General features: G+C 37.0%; 1 protein-coding gene and 1 pseudogene across 8 annotated transcripts in view; one reads left to right on the top strand and one right to left on the bottom strand.

Moving 5' to 3' along the window:
* The window catches only part of UNC5D (unc-5 netrin receptor D), a 523673-nt gene that overhangs the window by 233184 nt on the left and 267761 nt on the right, over positions 1–22728 (top strand). The gene's annotated exons all lie outside the window — the stretch shown is intronic.
* Positions 18543–19489, bottom strand: LOC143669567 (F-actin-capping protein subunit alpha-1 pseudogene; annotated as a pseudogene).

Genomic DNA, 22728 nt, shown 5'->3' with positions numbered 1-22728 from the left:
AAACTGCAAATTATTCCAGGGCCTCATTTTAACGTATTAGTAGTACATTAGTACGGAGCCTTTTTCTTTCTCCCTCAGCTTTTGATTAGTTTAAGAATCTCCCTTTCATTTTTCCATAATAATTATTCCTCTTTTTGTGTTACTTCTGTATGCTTGAGACCCATGTTATTTTATCTTCTTTAGTGTGTGTTTGTTTTTTTTTTTTAAGTCTTCTCTTGCTCATCCATTTGATCAGTTCAGTATTTACCTGCATAATTTACCTGCATGATTACTTTTACAGGGAAAAGTCTGTGTCAAAAAATTGAAAATAAGCCTCTTTTCTCTTTCTTCACAGAATAATTTTCATGATTCTTGTTGAGGGATACCACTACTAATGGCTTTATTTCTTGTACTAGAAATAATTATCCTAAATTTAACTGTGTGGAGAATATTTTGAATGGGTCTATGCACAGGCTCTCCGATGCTCAAAAGCAATCATGTGTGGTTCTTAAGTAACATGAAAAGGAAAAAAATATATATTTAAAAGTTATAAAAATATTCAAAAGCCAGTGTCTCATGGCCAATTAACTTAGTATTGCTTTATTATTTTGAATCTTTTAACAAATACCCATTAATTAACAGTTAGCAGTGATATCTGGATACACACTGCGACTCCTAAAATTCCCTAACTTTACAATGTCTTAAATGCTTGCTAGTGATCATGACAGACAAAACAATTCCTACTTTTATTGAGTTACTATTTTTATTCCAAAAACTAGTGGTGTAAATAAGAGGAAAGTCTTTGAACCTGGTCATTAGTAAATAAAGCTAAATATATATAAGGAATTTTGAATTCCATGCCAAGGAGCTGACATCACTAATGAACATAGATAGAAAGATTTATATTATAAATCATTACATCATTTTGTTATAAGAAAGAATGTAAATGTGGGTTCATAATTCATGTATTGTCAGTTATTCATTGCCATTAGGTATCGACATATCATAAGTCCATTTTCATGATATATATGATAAAATTAGATAAAAATCTAGACCATAAACATGGATGGGTTTGTCTTCAATTTTCTTTTGGATTTGGCTTATTTCACAATGTGAAAAAAATATCATGTGGGCACCTGTGAGCAAGCAAACATCATGGTCTTAGTTTAGATAATTGGGAATTTCAACTTTACTTCTAGTTGGCGATGACACAACCTTTAAGCTAATATCAATAGCTTGTCTTTAGGCACACATAATACAACCTGTTTCTTCAAGCAGCTTCTACAAAAAGTGATTTATCATCATAAAAAAATTGTGCCACTGTACTGTAAATGGTGAGGAAAAATACACAAGTCAACTTAGCTTTCAATATCTGTTCTCTCTAAGATTTTTATATCAAAACTTTGTATTCCTCCAGACCTCACTGACTGGTGCTCAAGATATTTGATCCTGAGGGAACCAAATTTCAAGCATAAGACCCAGCTTTACTTACATAAATATACCTATATCTGAAAGGAGAAATCAACCCTGGTTCTGATCCTTAATTTGGATTTTTCTATAAATGCTTTCGAATATCAGATCTGAAACTGGTGGTATTGAAATGTGGTAATGATATTATGATTCCATGCTTTTTGATCAAGTGTGAGGTATCTGAGGAAGCAAAAAGTCCAGTACAACATTCTTTAATTAGATCATAAGGGATTTAAAGCTCTATTGGCTGAATTATGCTGCAGCTTCTCAGTCTTAGCTTCTGAGTTTATTTAAATGATATTTCAAACTAGGCATCGCAGAGGAGGGTTTTAGAAAATGTTCTGAGTGAAAATAAAAGACAACTCTTTGGAGAGTATAATGTCTTATTAGAATGAGCGACTTAGGTTTCATTTATCTTTGGAGCTCAGACACATGAATGCAGTTTATAGAAACATTATCAGTACTAGATGGCTGCATGTTCTGCCTCTAAGTATTGCTTACTGAGGCTTTGGAGAGTGTCAGCCCTGCTCCTTGGTGGTATGGACATACACCCAACCAGGATGCCTGCTTTGTCACAAAACCAAAACAAAAAAATCACCCCAAAGTTCTAATAAAGTATTTGTTAGACTTTGGAAATTTCAATTCTTTATGAAGGTACTTGTATTATATTAGTGAAGAAATACGAAAGATCCAGAAATCAGTGACTGGTGCTCTCCATATATGGTTACTGGGCAACAGTTATACTCCTACAGCTACTGAGAACTCTGTTAACAAAATATAGGTTAAAATGCGGTGAGGCCCATGTTCTGTCCTCTGGACTGTTCACTTAATTAACACACCTCTACCACATGTTTCTAATTGTCATCCCTAAACATCGACTGCCTTCTCTTTTGAGTTTTCAATGAAATGTTAAAATATGTTCAGGATACTTTTTTGTTGCTGTTGTTTTTGTTTTTTTGCCTGGGCAGTCCCTGGGAATTGAACCCGGGTCTCCAGCATGGCAGGCGAGAATTCTGCCACTTAGACACCGTCGCACTGCCCACAGGATACTTTTATTTGTCCGTATTTTATTGTGTTGTATTTTGATTAATAAATCAACGATTTATTGGTCTAGAATATTGAGCACATAGTCTTTATAGATAATAGATTTCCCTGTATTTGCCCTTAACAGCATATGGTCATACTATCATAATAATATTCTTCTGAAAAACAGGGAGACTAAAATTCGAAACTGTAAAACTTACTATTGTCACTTAAAAATAAATGAAAACTCTATGTGTAAAACAAAAACAAAAATAAAAACTAATCAACCCTGAGACATTGTGGAATAAGTGAAAGAAGAATAACTTTGTTTCATTAGCATGGTCAATGAGACAAAGAACTCACAAGGATTATTTTGTTTTCACATTGTAGTGATTTGATTCTTTTTCCTTGGTGGGCTTTCTGAGGAGTCCTGAAGAGGTTTCCTGGCAGAAAAAGGAAAAAAACAGCTGTTTTTAATTGTTCGATCCTGGCTTTTATACAAAATAAAACAGAAATCATGATTAAGCCATATATATTTAGTGCCCACTGTAGGTGAGAGTGCATTCAGATTCCTGAGATAGAACAGGCACAGATCTTAGCTCCTGTGGGGCTTACATTCTAGCATGGATGGGGCAGAAAATATACAACAAACTTCATATCAAGCAAATTATAGAGAAGGCCAAAAGGAGATAACTGCTATGAGAAAAGACAGAGCAAGGTAAAGGAAATTGGGAGAAGTTGCCATTTGTATGGAGTGGTTAGGGTGGTTCTTATTGAGAAGGTAAATTTTGAAACAAAGTCGAGAGTCAACCCTGTAGATATCTTGTGTTAGAACGATCTAGACTGAATTAAAAGCCTATACAGGAGTTGTGCAGCAGGAGAAGGCTGTGGAGTTATTTGAGAGTTGGTAGCAAAGTATGAAATGATCCAATTTTAAAACATCCCTCTGGTGCTGTCTTCAGGATGACTGTTGGAGCCCAAGGGGCTATGTAGTGAGACTAGTTCTGAGGCTATTATAATTATTTATCCAAGCAAAATATGATGATTACTTAAATCAGAGCCATAGCAGTGGCCATAGTAAGAAACACTTGGACTTTGGATATATTCTGAAGTGAAAGCCAATGGGATTTCTTGACAAATTGGTTTTGGGTTGTGAGAAAAAAGAAAGTGAGTCAGGAATCACTACTGACCTCTCGGTCTGGGTGCTTAGAAGGATAAAGTTACCTAAGAGGGCAGAGCTCAGGAGAGCGGGTTTGGACAGCTGGGGTGCTAGGGGCTCAGATTTTCATATGTGATGTTTAAGATGGCGGTCAGACTTCCAAGGAGAGAGTGCCAAATGGAGATAAATGGCTGCAATATGTGGACTGAGAACCTGAGAAGTTAATAGATTATTCCAAGGGATCTCTGCCACAAAGTCTCTGATTTCACGGATGAAATAATCCTTGCTGAAGCCAAGTGAATTGATTTGCTTATAAGTGTGTAAAGCTCTGCACACATTTTTATCAGGCAGTGATATCCTATAAGAGTAGGAGATTGACCTTTAATTTTGAATGAAATGTACATGACCCACCCAATGGGACAGAGCATTAAAGAGCAGGAGCAGAGGGTTTTATAATGACTGTTCTTATCAGAGCTGAGGCAGTGTTAGGGAAATTCAAAACAACCACAAAAAAAATAAAAAATAAAAAAAACCAACAAAAAACAGAAACAAACAAAACAAAACAAAAACAACCTTCTACCAAAGATTGGTGCCAGTTCTCCAATCTCCACAGGCTTACAGTAAATTATTATTATTTTTTGTATTGTGTAGCCCCGAACTCTAAAGTAAACATTCTACAGTGCTTACTGGTCATACATCCTCATCAACCCCTTACTTCACTTAAAACTCAAGAGTTACTCCTGTAAAAAGTATAATATTATTGAAAGAAGAATTAAAAGCACAGATATCTAAGACTAAAATTGCTCACTATCCCATCATCTCATCGCATCAATGATTTCATTTAAAAATGTACTGTCAAAGATTGTCCATATACATATTTAATAATTGGATTTTGCAATATTGTGGGTAGAATTTTATATTCCATATTGTCATTGAACATTATAGCATTTTAGAATTTTTTGTTTCCTTAGTTTTTGTTGCATTATGCTGTCTTTTGTTTTGTTGTAAAATATCTCCACTTCAATCCCCTCCACTCTCCAAGATAACTGGTGCTGAGAACCTCATGAATAACCTTTTACCTAGATGCATAACATCATTATGCATGATATTAGATATATTTCAAAGAGAGATGTAAAATGATTTCCTTAAAAGAGGGAAATTGTGCATTTCTAGACTTGTTGACTTACTTTTCCGTTGCTAATGTAATAATCTTTCTCATTCCTTTGCCACTGTGGCCAGCTGGTTCTGGGCATACCTAAATTCCTCTTAAATATGGGCCTTAGAATGGAAAACAATTGTCTAAATGAGGCTTGACAAAGAAAAATTCATTAATTCGACCAGTTTTTTTTTAAGAACTTTGTGCTAGATTTGGAACTAAGTGCTAGAAAATAATAGGGAGTAAAACAGACACAGAGACTGACTTCAAAGAAAGTGGGTGCTGTGACATATATAAATATTAACAAATACATCTGAAAATGAAGACAAATGGCAAGGTAACTATAATTGCTTATTTCAGTGGGTGATTTAAGAAATCCTTCCAGGTTTTAAATAGTGCTGTATTCAATGTCACATAATTAAGAGAGTCACAATTGGTCATCGTGGTTTTTGAATTTTGGTAGGCAGGCCTCTAAATCTCAGATCAGTACATTGATGGCACAAGGTGATACAGAATCTCCACCGCTGTGAACAAACTAGGTTCTGAAAGAGTCTCCCTTTCCTAAGTTGAGAGAGCTACCACACAGCTAACTACTAGTACAATGCACTGGTGCTGGCTAAATTGAATGAATTTGTGTCTCTACTAAGTATACCTGCAGTAGGGTTTGAGTACGTCCCATCTTTGTACCTCCCCAGTCATGGCAGGAAGTGTATGTGTGAGAGGTCAGTTTTAGTGTCTATATTTCAACCACTGCTAACCCAGGATTGGGTCTCAGCAGGGTAGCATTCACTGAGGGAATTAACTTGAAAGGTGGAAATTTGTCCCAGAAAGCAGAGCATCTGAATATATTTCATCTCCTGAAATCCTGAATATAAATCATCTCCTGCAATCAGGAACTGGTAGTGGGGTGGAGAAAATAAAGGGAATGCAGATATCTTCTGGAAGATAAGTGATAGTACTTACTGATTTGGGTAGGGTAAGGAAAAGGGGGAAAAGAATACCTCTGCAGATTCTGGCTGGAGTAATGGCCAGTCAGCATGCTTCTTCCTACAGTGCTTGACTCCCTATTAACAGACCAACCAAACACTTATTGCCTTTCATTTATTATAACAGATAAGTGTCAAGGCATGAGAAAAAAAGGAAGGGGGGGAGGCTTTTCTTTCCCCTCCCCTAGTCTCCATGGGATACAGGAGGTAGAAGTTCAAAAACATCATTTACAGAAGGAGTGGTTAAGTCTGTGCCACCACAGTGGCAGTGATAATATTAGTTTAGGATGATTCTCTAGGACAGATAGAAACATTTTAATTATTTTTTTTCATGACACATTCAGTGAGACTGCTTTTCTGACATCAGAAGCGCAGAGTGTGGTTAATTCGAGGGCTGCTGGAGTAGTGATTCTAGGCAGGAAATTGTACTGTGTCTTCATGTGGTGAGATGGGAGGGACTCGTGAACTGGCCCATTGATTGGCTGCCTCCAGAGATCTGGGCTTCTGTTTACAATATAATCATATCTAGATAATGACCCTTAAGGGAAAGCTGAATTCCTTTATCTCTGCTTGTAATGAAGTAGGCATAGTTATAGTCAATCACCAAGACATCAGTGTCAAGCTCACTGTCAGATGCCTATGAAGAGGTGAAAAAAAACAAAAGGAAAACAACATCTGCAACCCCACAGAACCTCTCTATTTTTACCAGAACCTCCCCAAGTAGCCAAAGCCTGGTGTGGGCTGGGTTCTCTGCATGCGTTGCCACTGAGGTTGGGCCATTACTCCAGCCACAATCTCAAGAGGTATTCTTTTCTCCCTTTTCCTTACCCTACCCCAATCAGTAAGTACTATCACTTATCTTCCAGAAGATATCTGCATTCCCTTTATTTTCTCCACCCCACTACCAGTTCCTGATTGCAGGCACCATCTTATCTCTTCTGTCATAGTTGCAGCTTCCTAACTAACATCTCTGCTCTCACACTGACACCTTGGAAGTTCATTCTGTATCTCATAAACAAACAAACAAACAAACAAAAACAGGTCTTCTTAAAAGGGAAATTGGAACACATCACTCCCCTGTTTAGACCCTGTGAGGGTTTCCTGCTGAATTTACAGCAGAACATACACCATCATCTGCAAGGCCCTGTGAGATTTGACTCCCACTACTCATATGACCTGTTTTTGAGCAATTTTGTTCCTTGCTTATCACTCCAGTAATATATTCTTTAAGTTCCTTGAACACACCCCTCTCTCTCCTGCCTAAGATCATAGCAAATGCCCTTTTGTCTGTTTGGAACATTGTTCCCTGGACTCTGCATGACTCTCTCTGCCTTTGTCTTACAGATCTCAATTGAATGTCACTATTTTAGAGAAGCATCCCTGAGCACCATATCAAAACGGTCCTCTTGTCATGCTCTCTTCTTGTTTGCTTCTCTCTATTTGGTTTGCTTCCTTTACATAATTTATCACAAACAAATTATTTTCTTTTAATCTCTTTTCTTCTGGTTGTTTTCCCACACTAGCACATTTTATGATATCAGGGATCATATCTATCTTGTTTAATGTTGTTTCCTCAAACACCTAGCTCAGTGCCTGAACACAGCTAACGTTCAATAAATATTTATGGAAAGAATAAGCCAGGAGTAGAGATTTTCTGTGCTCTTACTGACAGATGGAGCCAGATAGAGCTAATGTAATGGAATGTTCCTATCAGAAAGCAGGGCAGGCTTATATCCTTACTCAGAGTCTCTGGCGGTATTCATGATAGTTTCTTTTGCAGACACACATGTCTTCCATGTTTGGCCATGGCCAGTCTTTGGTAGGTAGTGCCTGTGTAGTATGATTTGGGCAAAGGGTCATCCCAGTTGCCATGAGCTTGACCTTCTAACCACAAGAGCTAAAATGAGACACACCACATACCTGCCACCATGCCAAGCACCTTTCACCCCTCATTTCCTGCCTGTAACAGCCCTTTGGGACTGATGCTGTTATTATTAGCATCACCATCTTCAATGGAAGACGCTCTGGCTGACAAAAGTGACACAAACTGCATACCTGGGTTCTAGCTAGCAGAGCCAGGTGGTCTGCCTCCAGCTTCCAATCTCTTAGCAATTCTAATAAATACATTTGCCTTAACTAAAGAACTTTCCCTTCTAAATTGTTTTGTTTGTACTGAGGCAAGGTTGTGGCAGTAACACTCTAAATCATGAAAAAAATATTTTATATAATTTTACTGTGTCACTTTCCTTTACGGTGGGTGGAATCCTAAATTCATGAGAGGCAAACCCTGAGAAGCAAACTGCACAGAAAGTAGTGTTGGGTAGGAGGATGGGTGATGGTGAGGCCACCAAGGACAAACCCCATCCACTTTACTAATTGGCTTCACGTTCACTCTGGTATGGATGAGTCCTGAATCCCAGGACTGAACCAATATTTGTTTTTGGAATGCCTTCAGTCTACCTTCACTGAAGGATGGGCAAGAGGATTCATACATATATATATATATCCTAAATATATTAGTATTTTTAGACGTTAGAGTGAGCAGAAGAAAGGCGCAGGACTATACCTTCTAGCTTATCACATCCTTACTATGTGTCACACACTCTGACTCGATGTGAGAGGTAACTCTATAGATTCAGCACTATTAAATCAGTAATCACTACTCTTTTATGGTGGTGCCATGTGAGAAATAGAAAGCCTGGATTTTTACCCAATGTATTGTCCCACTTACTCTGCTGCTTTATGGTCCACCAGAATACTTTCTGTCCCTCAAGTCACATGAACAGTGTGAAGCAGTGAGAAAAGCAAGGGTTTTAGAGTCAGACAGACTTTGCTCTTCAGACTTGGTCCTTCCATCTCCTAGCAATGAGACCTCAAGCAGAGTTTTAACTTGGCTGAGGTTGGTTTCCTGATCTGTAAAATGGAGATGCTCAGAACCCAAGTGTTTTTTGGATGAGAATCAATACAAAATAGCCAGTGTAAAACCATGTTAGACACAGGGGAGGAAATGAAGGAATGTTTCCTCCCCCTGGACCCCAGTTTGGCTTTGATATCTCGTGTCATTTGCACAGGGAAACCTGTGGCAGTGGCTGCTCCGTGGAACTGAGGTCACCATGGTTTTTTACATGTTTGGGAAATGCACCAGGGGCCTGACTATCTCTCGATGATTTAAATGTCATACTGCTTTTTTATTTCTTTCTAGGCAGTAATTTACCTTTGACGGTGATGGATTATTATTCAGCTCTGATTCATAGCAAGGCTGCCATATAAGGAGAGAGTGGCATATCAATGAGAAGTGCTGCTGTTTTAAATATGGGAAATATTTTCAGTAATTTCCTAATTAGCATGAGTAGGCATAAAAGCCATTTGCCTGGCTCTGGGAGGCACATTCCAATTCCTGTTTTGCCTATGCATGGCTAAATTCCCTCTACAGTTGTAATCATCCAGCACTTACTATCTAATGGGACCCAACCCCTCAACTCATATTCAAGTGCCCATAGTTATGACATTGAGCCAAAAGAATTTCAGTCCAAGTATATGAACCAATTCAACATAGAACCCAAAGTAAGACATTTAAATCTCAGCCCTGAGCTTCCCCTTCTGGTAAATGGGAAAATAATCTTTGATCTTTCCTACATCATGGTAAACTTATGAAGATATGAGTCTAAACGTAAAAAAAAAAAAAAAACTCTGTTAGAGTCAAGGTATACTTTAAAAAGTATTCCTCTAACCTGACTGTATTTTAATCCTCATTCTTGACTGGTCTGAACCATGAGATAAAAGCCTAGTGCTGTTCAGAATGTCTGTGATTTGTCATGAGGGAATCAGGTAAGGAAATGTTATTAAATAATATATCCATCTTTAAAACTAGGAAAACAATTGCAAAATACAAAATCATCACCCACCTTGGTGAAGTAAATATCATTATCGCTCATTTGCAAGTATAACACATCACATCACGGGAGAGTCCCCAAAGTATTTGGAGAGACTGTCTGAAATATTAGTGTTTTAGGGATTGAAGGGCTTCATCTACTCATGCCCCTCACCCCCACCTCCTACTCCCCACTCCCACCTCCTGATTGCACTTGAAAACACAGACTCAGAGATGTGAAGTGACTTTCTCCAGGTCATAGAACTAACTGCACATGAGATTAGAGTCTGGGTTTTGAGACTCCTGACACAGGTTTCTTATGTTGGACAGTGGTAAAATCCCAGGCTTCCTCATTCAACCAGTGGTCACAATGTTGTGATGCAGATTTACTGGGTGGTTCTCACACTTTTTAAAGCCTGAACAGTTTATCCAGTCCCTCTGCCTCTTGGAAAATCTGCAAAGATTATCAGAGTCTTTGGAACTTCGTAACATTTTGCCAGATGAATATGCCTTGTGGAATTGAGGTGATACTTGGTTTAAGTTTCCAACTGTATCTTTCCAAACTGTTCATTTATCAAAGAGTCAGCTGGATGAGTGATGTCCGTTTCCACAAACATAATCTTTATGTTACTGCAATGATAAAGTACATTTTCCAGCCTGGGGTATTCTACCTGTTCTAGAAACCTGACAGTTGATACCGGACAAGGCCATCAAAGATGGATGCTCAATTACAGTTACATACAATTTTGATTGATATTGATGTATATTTTTGAAGAGGATCTTTTTTTTTTAGTGTCCAGAGTTCATTAACATTGCTCAGGAAATTGAAAAATGTTCTATATTTATATGCACAAACCTTGACTTCACTTAATATAATCCAGCAGAAAGGATATTATATAAACATAGCATATTTATTATAGTATGTTTTATTCTTAAAATTGTGAATTGGTTGTTATTTATAACCAAAGATTTCCTTGTTTGGCAATTTCATTTTATCTCTTATCAGCTACTGGAAACATGAGTACAGAGATGCCTTATTTGATTTGCTTTGTTAAGGATCTGGGAGTCTCATAGAAGAAAAAAATTCAGACACCAAGGTATCCTTTTAGGTACTAAAACTGAAACAAACAGCCAATTATATTGGATGTAAATGTTTTGAGGGTGTTATATAATATTTTAGCTTATAGAGCACTGCTTCAATTTGCTAATGCTGCCAGAATGCAGTACGCCAGAAGTGGATTGCCTTTTAGAAAGGGAATTTATTACGTTACAAGTTTACAGATCTAAACAAAGCACAATTCAAGAAAGGCCAATTGTGTCCAAGGTTTGTCTGTTGCATGGAAAGGAACATGGCAACATGCCATCCTTCTCTCCCAGCTTCTGGTTTCAAACAACTCTCTCAGCTCCTGTGGGCCTTTGGGTATCTTCTGGGGTGTCCTCTTTCTACAACTCCAAACCTCCGTGTCTAGGCATCTGCTCTCTGTGTGGGCTTTGAGCAATTTCTCTCCCCATGAGCTCTTGTAAGTACTCCAGTAAACCAATTAAGACCCACTTTGAATGGGTGGGCTCCCATCTTGATCTAATCAAAGGGTAGAGCATATATCATTTATTTTTATTTACCATATGTACATTTTTTAAAATAAACCTTAAACTGAGAGAGATTTTAACTATTGGCACAACTATTATCATGATGATTTTGAGTTTCAATAATAGGTCAGTGTGTGATAAATTAGTTGATCTACTTGACTACTACATGAGATGACTTTATTCAAAGAAACTCCAATTCTAGATCCTTATATCATCGTTTCTTTTAATATTAACTCTATTTTTAAGAACTAAATGTGGTATATGTTCATTTCCATCTTGAGAGCTAATAACCTAACATACTCAGAAATAGACCTTAGAAAGTAAATACGTTAGAAATTGTTTCCCTATGTGAGGAGATCTGCCACCCAAAATACTCATTACTACTACTGCAACCTCTAGGAGTGGTCCTTAGGGATTGATAAAATGTTTTTTTGTGACAGGATGCATCCTTTGGTTTGATTTTCTTTTCTCCTAGCCTGCCTTATACTGCTAGTATTTTTAAACTGTATTTTCTTATTTATTCTACATTCAAATCCTTATTTGCTAGAAATTCACCATCTATCATACATGTCCATTCATATTACTGCCATTAACTTTTGTAGGAATATTTATTGATTGGATAGCTTCTTTAGCTTGTCTTTTTATTCATTTCTTTCTTATCACCCCTGTAACAGTTTAAGAGGACAAGAGTGATCCTGAACAAAGGAAGTGGATTCTCTATCTGATGTGCTCAAATAGCCAATTCCTGAGACACCAGGTTTATAGAGGGAAAAAGCTTATTGCTAGGCGTGAAGTAGGAGATCAGATGGCCCATTGGCCTATAAATTTGTGCCCCCAAACTGCAGTAGCTTTGACAGTTTTATAGTTTAAAAAGATGGGCAGGATTTTAGGATAAGGAGCACAGTGGTTCTAGATGATGTAATTAGAGTTGATCTAATTATAGAGTATGTGCAATTTGAGCACATGCTTAGTCACAGAACATGTATATGAAAATGGTGGTGATTTTTAGTACTGATTAATATTACTAAAAATCTAACCACTTTGGTTAGATCCAGCTTCCTTTATCAAGATAACTTTGGACATGAGGTGTGTTAGTTGTGAGCTGACCAAGCCCTTTCATAAATAAACATTAGGGACTGTCTTTAGTGATCGTAAGACAATAGAGAAGATAAAATGGGTACAAGTGAAGGACAGTCACAAGGTTTCTACAATCACAAAGGTACAAGATAAAGGCTGTGCAATCATCAAAGATCAAGGCAACTGGGTTTGAAATTCTGAGATCTCAGGTATTTCTCTTTGTCTACTCTAATATACAGGAAAGTAAAAACAAAACAAAAAGGAATAGCTTTATAATGATTCAGCAGCCATAATCATCCCTTAAATTCTAATTTCTTGGTTATAACCATCTCAATTCTCTATTGGTAAATAGAATTACATGAAGCAAGTACTTGATAAATGTTTATTAAATAGTCTCAAATATCTCACTAGCTAATTTATTTTATCTTTCATTGTTTCCTGATTGCTGCACTATTCTCTCTCCTTCACCACCTCTTTTCCTAGTGCCTAAATATGAGTCTGTATTTTATTGCAGAGAATAAGCAAAACACAATTATGTTAGTATGTCTTCCCTCAGAACTTAGATATTTACATTTCTCTTCTTTCGTTTGTTTTCTTTTTATTTTAACCACTACAAGATGTAGGTCGGAAGACACACACACGCACACACATACAATAAACTTGGCCAGTGTGGCATGCTGCTTCTATCACAGTGCAAAGGGGGAAAATATAAAGATATCTACCAACATTTTTATCCTTAAACAAAGAAAAGTTAGAACTGTACATCAGGAGTTGGGAACTTGGGGTCTGTCCCTGCCCTCTGAAGCTGTTGTGTGTGCATGATGCAAGTGAACACTTATTTTTATTCTATACTTTAATTTAATTAACAATTAAAATTTGCTTCAATGAGGCCTGTGACAAAAATCAATTTGCTTTGCAGTTAGGCATCTGTTTCTAGTCTTGAAAATAGGAAGCACGTTATCTATCTCACTGTGAGAAAATGTCTGTGTTGTGTGTGTTATGAAATGCTGTATGAGAGTGGGTCTGAAAGCCAAATGCTATAAAATTCAAAAACATCTCGTGCTTTTGGTTCAGTATTTTTAATTAGTAAATCTGGTTTTCCCAGTTGGAAAAAAAATTAAAGGTAATTTTAGGCTGTTTGGATGACAAAACAAGCAAACAAAAAAAACAAGCAAGCAGATAAACAACACATTTAGACCCACAAGTGGCATTATACCAAATGGAGCATTTTTGATATTATGAATATGAAAGAAAATCCATAATATTGAGTGTTGGGGATTTTTTTTTAATTAAATGGAATATTATTCGGTTTTTCTATGTGAAGTTTGGCTTGTTGAATAGTTTATAATGGGTTTATTGGGTACTCTATGTTTTCTTTCTTTGATGATTAAACTATATTCATATTTCTGTGAACAAGAGATCCTGTATTTCTAAGTTTTTATTTACAATAATATATGAGGCAGAAAGTTACAGATATTGATAGATGAGTTTTTTCTCAAGCAAAAGAAACACAGGAAAATTTTTTGACATTATGTGGATTTCTAATTATTTTATTTTCAAGTAACTAACATCTGGATATACTAAATAACCTTTTGCTAATAGATGGATATCTTTTATAAAATGAAGCCCACTGAGTCAATTTCTAGAAATGTCCATTTTTGTCTTCTCTATCTTTCCTACATTTTTTCAGTTTCCTTTTGGTTGGTTTTCCCTCTTGGAACTGTAAATAAAGTGCAAACCATCTTCTTTGTGAGGTTATTAGGACTTAGTATTATTAAAAGTTAAATATAAAAGTGTTCTTTCCTGAAATAAAGTGTCTAATTAAAACTTTGGCATCTCCTCTGAACAATTCCTGAGTATTTAGTTTAAAATATTTCTTATAAAAGGAAACAATTAATTGAACATGCTATTCTCTAATTAACAATATATTGCGTTTTAATACACAATTGGTTGATGGACAAGAATTGTTTTCCCAAATGGCAGGAGTGTGAGAGTGTGATGTCTCTTTCCTAAAAGGTTTCCTAGAACCTTTGCTTATGCTACAATATTTTTGTTACTTTTCAAAAAATCCTATGAGAAAGTCAAGTATCATTATATTCATTTTACAGATGGAAAATCAATAATCTACAGAAAGAATTGATTTCCTAAGAATTATAGGTTGTGACCATGATGGAAAGCAGAACTCCCTATTCAACTATTTGCTATTCAAACCATTAGTGTACTCTGGCAGATTCTAATTTGTAAAGCCTGTACCTTGCATAATTTGTAAGTCAGATATTTGGAATATTCATACAAGTGCAATTGTCCAGAATAATTCTGATGGATGAGAATTTTGTTCCCATTTATAACAATGAAATTTGTCAGTTATAATTTTTGTGGTTGTAATTCTTCATCTTTCAAGCATTTTATTTCTATTTTATAAAAATGGATTTCCCTTGTCCCACTTTAAATTTATTTTCTCTTTAAAAAATAAATATTTCATTTTTAAAGTCCCATTTGAAAAGAAGAGTCTTAGAAACATAGCTTTGGTACTGTTTCTGTTGCGTATTTCCAATTGCTTTCTCTTCTGTGAGAGAGAGCATTGGCAGGAGGGAATAGGAGATTATGAATTAGGTTTTGAACATGTTGAAAGTTAGTTACTTTTTAGCCATCCAATGGAAATATCTAATTTTCCCATGGTAACTGGACCTCTGAGCAAGACTAAAAAGAAAGAAGAATGAAAAGGGACATCTAGGACTGAGTTTTGATGAACTTCCAACACTTCAGTGGTTAAGTCAAGGATGGATTTGAAGGAAACAGAAAAGACATGTTCAGTAAGAACAAAGTGAAGAGAATATTTCAGGAAAGAGGAGTCATTAAATATGTTAAATGATACAGATTTGTCAATGAAGCCGTGGGCTGAAAACTTCCTCTGGTGCTGGTATCATGGAAGCCAGTGGGGATATTGGTGAGACCTGTGCCAGTTGAATGATACTAGATTGGAGTAGATTAAAGAATATGTGGTAAGGAAAATGGGAAGTATGAGCTCAGGCCATCCTCTGTGAAGGAAAAAAAAAAAAAAAAGAAAGAAAGAAAAAGGAGTGGGATGTGGATTTGAATGTTTCAAAAAAAATGTCCTAGAGATTTTAGCATCACTCAGTTTTGGCCAGTAGGATAAGGGCAGGGAAACTGGAGAACTGTCCTAAGGACAGAAAAGGCAAGCATACTAGCTGTGACCTTTCCAGAAACGTGGGAAGAATAGAATGCAAGGCATACTTGAAGGAATAGGAAGGGGGACACTCCCCCAGGGCACTGGGAAGGAAAATAGAGGGGCTGGGGGCTGGGGATGTGCATAGATTTTTGTTTGATATTAGGACTTGTGAATTCAGCAAGTGTTATCAGTTGATAACACACATTGATATTGTTGGCCTGTTTCTTTCAAGGAGATTGACTGGGTTCAGTCTTAGATACAAGAACAAAGCCATGGCTTTATTAGCTTGAAATCCATGATTACAAAAGGAAATGGGTGAATACCATTACTGTCGGCAACACTTTCATTTTTCTCCACTGACCTTAATGTTTTCATTTCTTTTACTCCTGTGTTCTTCTTTCCCTGTGTAGATCTGCTCCCCAAGACTTGTTTTCAAATATTCATCAGTGTTTTGAAACTTGCTTGCTTGGAAGCAGGAACACAACCGACTTTGTCTAAAGCAGGATGTGAATAACACGGCAGCAAGCACAGCTAACATTTGAATCAGCAGCTCCTTCTAGTCCCTTAACTTTAATCATGACCATTGATCTGCAAATCAAGTTGAGAGAAGATGTTGGGGATTGGCTCAGAGGAATAGCTTTAGTAAATGAAATGTTTCTCTAGCTGAGAATAAGCACCATGCCACAGGTACAATTATGAACAGGACAAGATTTCATTTCATTTATTACTGTCCTCTTGCCTATTTGCAGGTGCATACATTACCCAACAATTCAGACTGGATGCCTTACAAGCACCTACATTTAGACAATAATTGCACTTGGGAGGAAACTTGGTTTGCAGTCTTCCTTTGTGGATGATTGAGTATTAGTCTTGCTATGGGTTAGTTTTCCCTCATGAAAGATTATCTCTTTGATTTATCATAACTTAAGTGACCGAATGACAGAAATCGTCCCACCAAACAAACCAAGTGTGATTCAGTGATTTCATCAAGTTCAGTTGTCGGGAAAACTTTGTTCTCTGGGGTGAAGACTTTAAAACAAATGCTGTAACTATATAATAATGATGTCTGTTCTGGCATCATTTAGCCAGAGGAAATTTTTTTTTTTGTGGAGCCCATTTAATATCTCTTTGAAATGTTGAAAAGCTCTTGAGAAGAGTAGCTTGGATGGAAGGAGGGGGCAAGGGAGAAACTATGGGGGCACTATAAGCTGTTTATAAGCAGCAAATAAAAGGCCTGTCTTCATTGCAAAGCAGGGCATTAATACTATGTAGTAGTTATTATGCTATATTGCTTTTCAGCTATTGCTCATTAGTTGGGGCATTGCATGAATATTGAGACACGTCTGTGAATCATGCAGATGTAAACATCTCATTTTCTTGCCAGCCACCCCAATGTTCCAATAATGCTTATGCCAGAAATGCAAAACATCTGATTTTCTAATTGGATTTTGTACAAGTGAAAATATCAAAGTGAAAACAGGTAAACATTATCTTGTGCCATTCAAACCAGAGACAGCATTGAATAACAACAAGAACTGAACATTCCCTTGCTATTTTGAATGTGTTTAAGCCAATATTATTTAGTTTTCAAGGAGATTTATTTTACTGTCTTTTGGGGACTATATTAGATGTTCGCTTTTTTTTTCCGATCCAAACAGGCATATTTCTTTTGGACTACCTAATACAGAGTATAGTGTGGTATGGATGGATGATAGGAATGATGAATAATGCAGATATATTTTATTTGAATTAGAAATCCTTATACAGCTCAATAGGTCATGTGGAAACACTCCTGCTTGTCTGTGGTACTGAGCAAAAACAAAGCTGAAGCAAAATCACCCTTCTTTTCAACATGTATTTGGAGGTAGATAGGAAGACACTACTTAGTTTTTTAAAAAACTGACCTTCCTTTAAGGCCTGCTCATAGAAGTGTAATCAATGTAAATGATCCCATCATTACCAGTTTCATATCATATCTTTGTCACCTGTGTGTGTATTTTGAGATCAAACACACATAACTGCCAATGTACCTGGGAAGGGATGCTATATTACAGCTAGGTATGAATTCTTGGCAGGCAAAGCTGAAGAAGAGTAATTAGGAAAAAGTTTTGTATCTTATTTAGAACAAATCACGAGTATTCCCTTTAATAATAGGTTACGATAGAAAGATACAAATTGGAAGTTACCCTTCTCACTTTGGTCCATTTTTACTTTTTATTCATGATTTACATAGTTGTGTAATTCAATTGTTTATAATACAATCCTGCCACAAAACATTAAAGCACAATACCTATTAATTCCTTTAACATCTGCATTTTTCGAGTTTTATATTTGCTCTACGACATCCACAGTATGCTGGCAGTTCTTGAATGTTAAAAAATAAATGGGTAAAACTCTCCTCTAGAAATGTAGATGTATATAACTATAATGGTACTAAATAGGAAGGAGATAATTAACGAAGGAAGGGAAAAAAAGCAAACACGTTCATGTGCAGTAAATGTGGCTCAAAGTCTTTGGATTTGCAACTTCCCTAGAGAAGTTGTTTCTAATGGAAATTCCAGGAAACTTCCTTTGTCCACTCAAAAGAAACTGGAAGCCCTAATCCAAAGTTTTGGAAACTAGTTATGAGATGCTCTAAGTGATGATCAAAGCAGTTGAAAGAAGAAGGATGACTGTGTCTTCCATTTAGCTATTAATGTGTAGATCAGCCCCTTTGGCTATCATTAAAAACCAATGAAGTACCAGAAATGCTCTGAAGAATAGAGTAGAAGAGTCCTGAACATATTCCCTGTCAGTATCAGTAAAAGAGCTTCATGGCTAGGGAAATTTTCTAAATGGTAAAATGATACATGAATAGAGCTCTCTCACCAACATTAAAAAAAAAAGAAAAGAAAAAAAGATGTACAGATAGACATAGTGGAAAAGAAAAATCACAAGGCAAAGAACACAAAAAAATTCAAGACAATGCTAAAGGTTCAACAGTATTCCATGAGGCTGGAAAACCAGTTAACTTTGAAAGCCCTTGTAAAGTATCACTCTTGTTTCTAAACCACCCATTTATTATATGACCACACGTTAAATGAATCCTTTTCCCCCCATGCACTGAAGAATTCGACAAGCAACTTTTTAACATTCTGCATTTCTTTGCCAATATTGTAGCTGAGTATCTTGTACCAGTCGATTTTGGTGCAAGTAACTAGACCTTGCGCAGTGCCTTGAATGTGGTGTCTGATATTGCTTGATAGTTTTTCACTAATTGCTGTCTGATACTCATTTTCTGCGTGCTCTATGATTTTAACAAACAGCTTGGTAGTTTGGACTTCCTTCGAAACAGACATTGAATCCTGTACCTCTTTATGACTAACCAAACTGAACATTGCCATCTTCATAAGAGTGAACCTGAATCTCAAGATGCCAACCATCTGGGCTGTATGGAGGTGAACATTCACTCTGGTCTTCAATGACCATTCCAGAAGGTTTTAGACTGAAACTGGTGGCTTTCAATATATGCAATAACAATCTGATGTCCATCTATGGTTTTAACAAAAATAGTACAGAAGCCGCTGGAATAGTGATCTTTCACATAAGCCTTTAACGCACTGTCACAAAATTGTCTCCAAGACTTCAGACCTCCATCTGCTTCCTCTCGTTGTGGGCCACTTGGTCTTTCTGTAAATTATCAAACCTAAAAGAAATTTTGTTTCTTGGATCTAAAAATCAGCCATTACCCAGGTCACTATGTTCTATAATTAAGAACTGATTTGTTATATCCGTCTAACTTCACAGGTGTGAACTGATCCATGTTATATTGGGCAAATGCATGTGCTGCCCCTTCCCTGAGAAGATTGTCATTATTAAGTAGTAGCTGGACATCATTAAACACCTCATTAAATTCCCCTGGAGGTGCATGAGTGATGAGTTTGGTAGCTATGCGTACCCTCTCCCCATCTGACACCTGATCCTCAAAATCAGCTATCTTGGACTTCTCCATTAGATGTTAAATGCTTCCATTTCCCCACCAGAGTTACTCAGCAATCTGTGATTAGTGGAACACCTACTCATTTGTAGGAACCAATGACTGAAATATTTCCCTCTTTTGAAGCCAAACTTGGCATCTCTTTCCTGGCATATTTTTCCTGAATTCTTCATGGCACTTTGCATATAAGTCTAATTATATTTTGTCATATTATAACCTTGCCCACTATACTATAAGCCTTATGAGGATGGTTAGGGCAGAGCCTCGGACACATGAACTGCTCAATACCATGAGTGGTGAATGATTGAACATGTACATATGAATGAAGAATTAATGAAAATGACCAGGACAATTTCATGTGAATTCATATGATATGATCTACTTTAGGGTTGGGGTGGCATGGGTAAATATAAGTTGTTTTTTTTTTTAAGTTAGTGAAAAGAAACCAAGATCTCTATGATAGGGGTTCAGAAAACCATTTGCTACACTTATAAAATAAATGGGAAAATAAAAAAGAAAGTAGCGTGGAAGATTTCTTTAGGAATTGAGGGTCGTGCAAGTCTTCTGAGCATACCTCTGGGTACTACATGGGCGCAAAGATGTCAAGAAACAGGTGGGATTTGTTCACCTATGTCTAGGACAGCACCTGGTAGGTAGTAGGTGCTTGACATGAGTCTGACTGACCAAAGACAGGTAGACAGACATGAAATTGCTGGGTGGAAAAGTCAGCACAGGTTATAAAATGTGATTACTGAAGCAGCTGAAATAAGCCCATCTCTGGAGAGAGGCTTACTGTCAGAAATAAATTCTCATAAGAACTCCATCCCTGCCAGGTGCTGCCTGACCAAGGCGAAAAGCAAAAAATGCACTCACCGGCTTGCCTACTGAGTGTTTGTCCCCTAGGTGTAGCTTTTGTGCGGATGGCTGCTTGCATTTATGTTTCTGTACATGGGATCTTTAAGGAAGGGGGAGGAGGTTTTCAAATGCAGATCACAATGGGCTGGGACTGAATGGAGAATGTGGTTTGCTGTGAGGGAGATAGAAATAAGCTCCTCCTTGGGGGAATGTCTCAGCCCAATTGAGGCTGTCTTGGTGTTTGAAGTCTCCATGCAAGAGCAGAAGGACAGATGTTGTAAAACAAAGATGTCAAGAAGCCTCCATAGTTCTGAGGAGTTTGTATCTTTAAGAAAAAAAAATAAGGAAGGTTGGAAGTTAGAAATCATGTCTCTTAACATTCAGGGTTGAGATTAAAGGATTTGGATAAAATTACCCCATTGGTGTCATCATTGGAATGGCTTTGATGCTTCTAGCCTTCTAATGAATCTCACAGACCTTTCCTGTGCAAACATTTTTGTGTGCTTTATTGGATGTATTAACAAGTAAAATTTTGTGTGTTTTTTAGGAACTGATTCATGTTTATTGAATGTGGTTTCCTTTTTTAACACCAGCATCAAATAAATGTAGGAGAGAGTATATATGATAACTTGGCATACCACTCACTAATTAAAATTGGAATATTTTGTGTGTGTATATATGTAGATATTATAATTTAATTTCTGTGTGTGTGTGTATAAAGGTATATATTAAAATTCAAAAGAGACTACAATGGGATGACATGTTGTTTTGAGCTGAGAAGACAGGCCACTCCTATTAGTATTTTATGGGCATATTAATATTCTTTGGTAGAGATAAATGTGTTAATCTCCCACGCCCAATTATAACAATGTTTTACACCCCCTTGTCATATCTGCAGTGTCTCAGGAGGACATCATGTCATAGTCTGCACAGAGACTGGCTAAGCAGTCTTGGGTGGGGGTGGGGTAAATGTAGAGATGAGGGCTGTCCATAAAGTTTATCCTTTCTACAAGACAAAGTCCTTATTTGAAGAATCGATAGTATTCAGAGAAGTGTCACATATGTTTGTGAGCAGAATTGGATCTCAGGGCTGCCCTTACCACTGGGTGTCCTGGATGAAAGTGACGGCTTCATGAGCTTCAGCTACTCTCAAAGTTTAACAAGTAACTAACCTTCTTTTACCTATGGTAACTCAGAAGGCACCCTACTGCTTTCTAAGATGTTGTATAAGTGCCATATATATATATATGTTTTATCTCATTTAACCCTGGACAAACTCTATGATGTAGATACTATTTACATTTTTTAACAGACAAGAAAATTATTAGAAATAATTTCTAATAATTATTAGAAATACAAATCCCCTGCCATTCCCCAGACCAACTAAATTGGAATCTGCATTGTAACATGATTCCTGGCAATCTGAAGCATTGTTCATGATCACACAGCTAATCACAAGGCAAAGTCACAATCCCAAAATCAGGTGTGGTGGGCATCAAAACCTACACGTGGGTAAAATGAGTTGCCCAAGGTCACATACTTGGCAAGTGTCAGAGATAGAATTTAACCCTACACTTAGGGCTTTGTATATTTCACCCTCCCTATTCATTATATTCTACTTTCTCCTTTGGAGACATTAAGAATAATGAGTATCATCAGTTTTTGTTAATTAGAATGCCTAAAAATCTGTGCTGGAAGTTTTCTTAATAGAAAAGGAATTGGAATGTAAATTTCCTCTCCCACTCCTGCTGGAACACCCTCTGAATCATCATCAAAAAAGAGTGTGTATTAAAACATTGTCCTGTATCTTATGTTATCTTAAACTGTGGGAAAATGTAAAGAACATCAAATATAGCTACTTGTTATGGCATCCCAGCTAAGTATCCAGTACAGTGCTTATTGGCATTCAATATATGTGATTTAATCATCATATGACAAACCTCTATGGTAGGAAATATTAAACATCCCATGCCATGAACCCATGAGATGGTTGTTAGACTCTGCTGAGCCTAGTTATGAACTTGAAGGATGGCTAAGGGTTGTTTTAGTCTTCCAGGGATACTACCACAAAATACCACAAATTCATTAGCTTAAACACGAGGAACTTGTGGCTCACAATTAAGAGGCTGCAAGTTCCAAGTCAAGGTCTTAGGAGGCCATGATTTCATTGACTGTGTAGTGTTTTGGGGGTGGTTTGCTGACAGTCAGTCTCTGCTCTGTCACATGGAAATATATGTCTGCCTGGCTTCTGCTTCCACGTCCAAATTTCATTTGCTTATAAGAACTCCCATCATACTGGAGTGAGGCCCACCCTGATTCGGTTTGGCCTCAACTTAACCTAATACCATCTTCTGGGGTCCTATGAACAAATGAGTTCATACCCACAGCTCAGAGCATTA

Source organism: Tamandua tetradactyla, chromosome 26 (assembly GCF_023851605.1).
Source record: "Tamandua tetradactyla isolate mTamTet1 chromosome 26, mTamTet1.pri, whole genome shotgun sequence".
Classification (NCBI taxonomy): domain Eukaryota; kingdom Metazoa; phylum Chordata; class Mammalia; order Pilosa; family Myrmecophagidae; genus Tamandua; species Tamandua tetradactyla.
The sequence above is the reverse complement of the archived record's forward strand: the minus strand, read 5'-3'. Positions and strand labels throughout refer to the sequence as shown.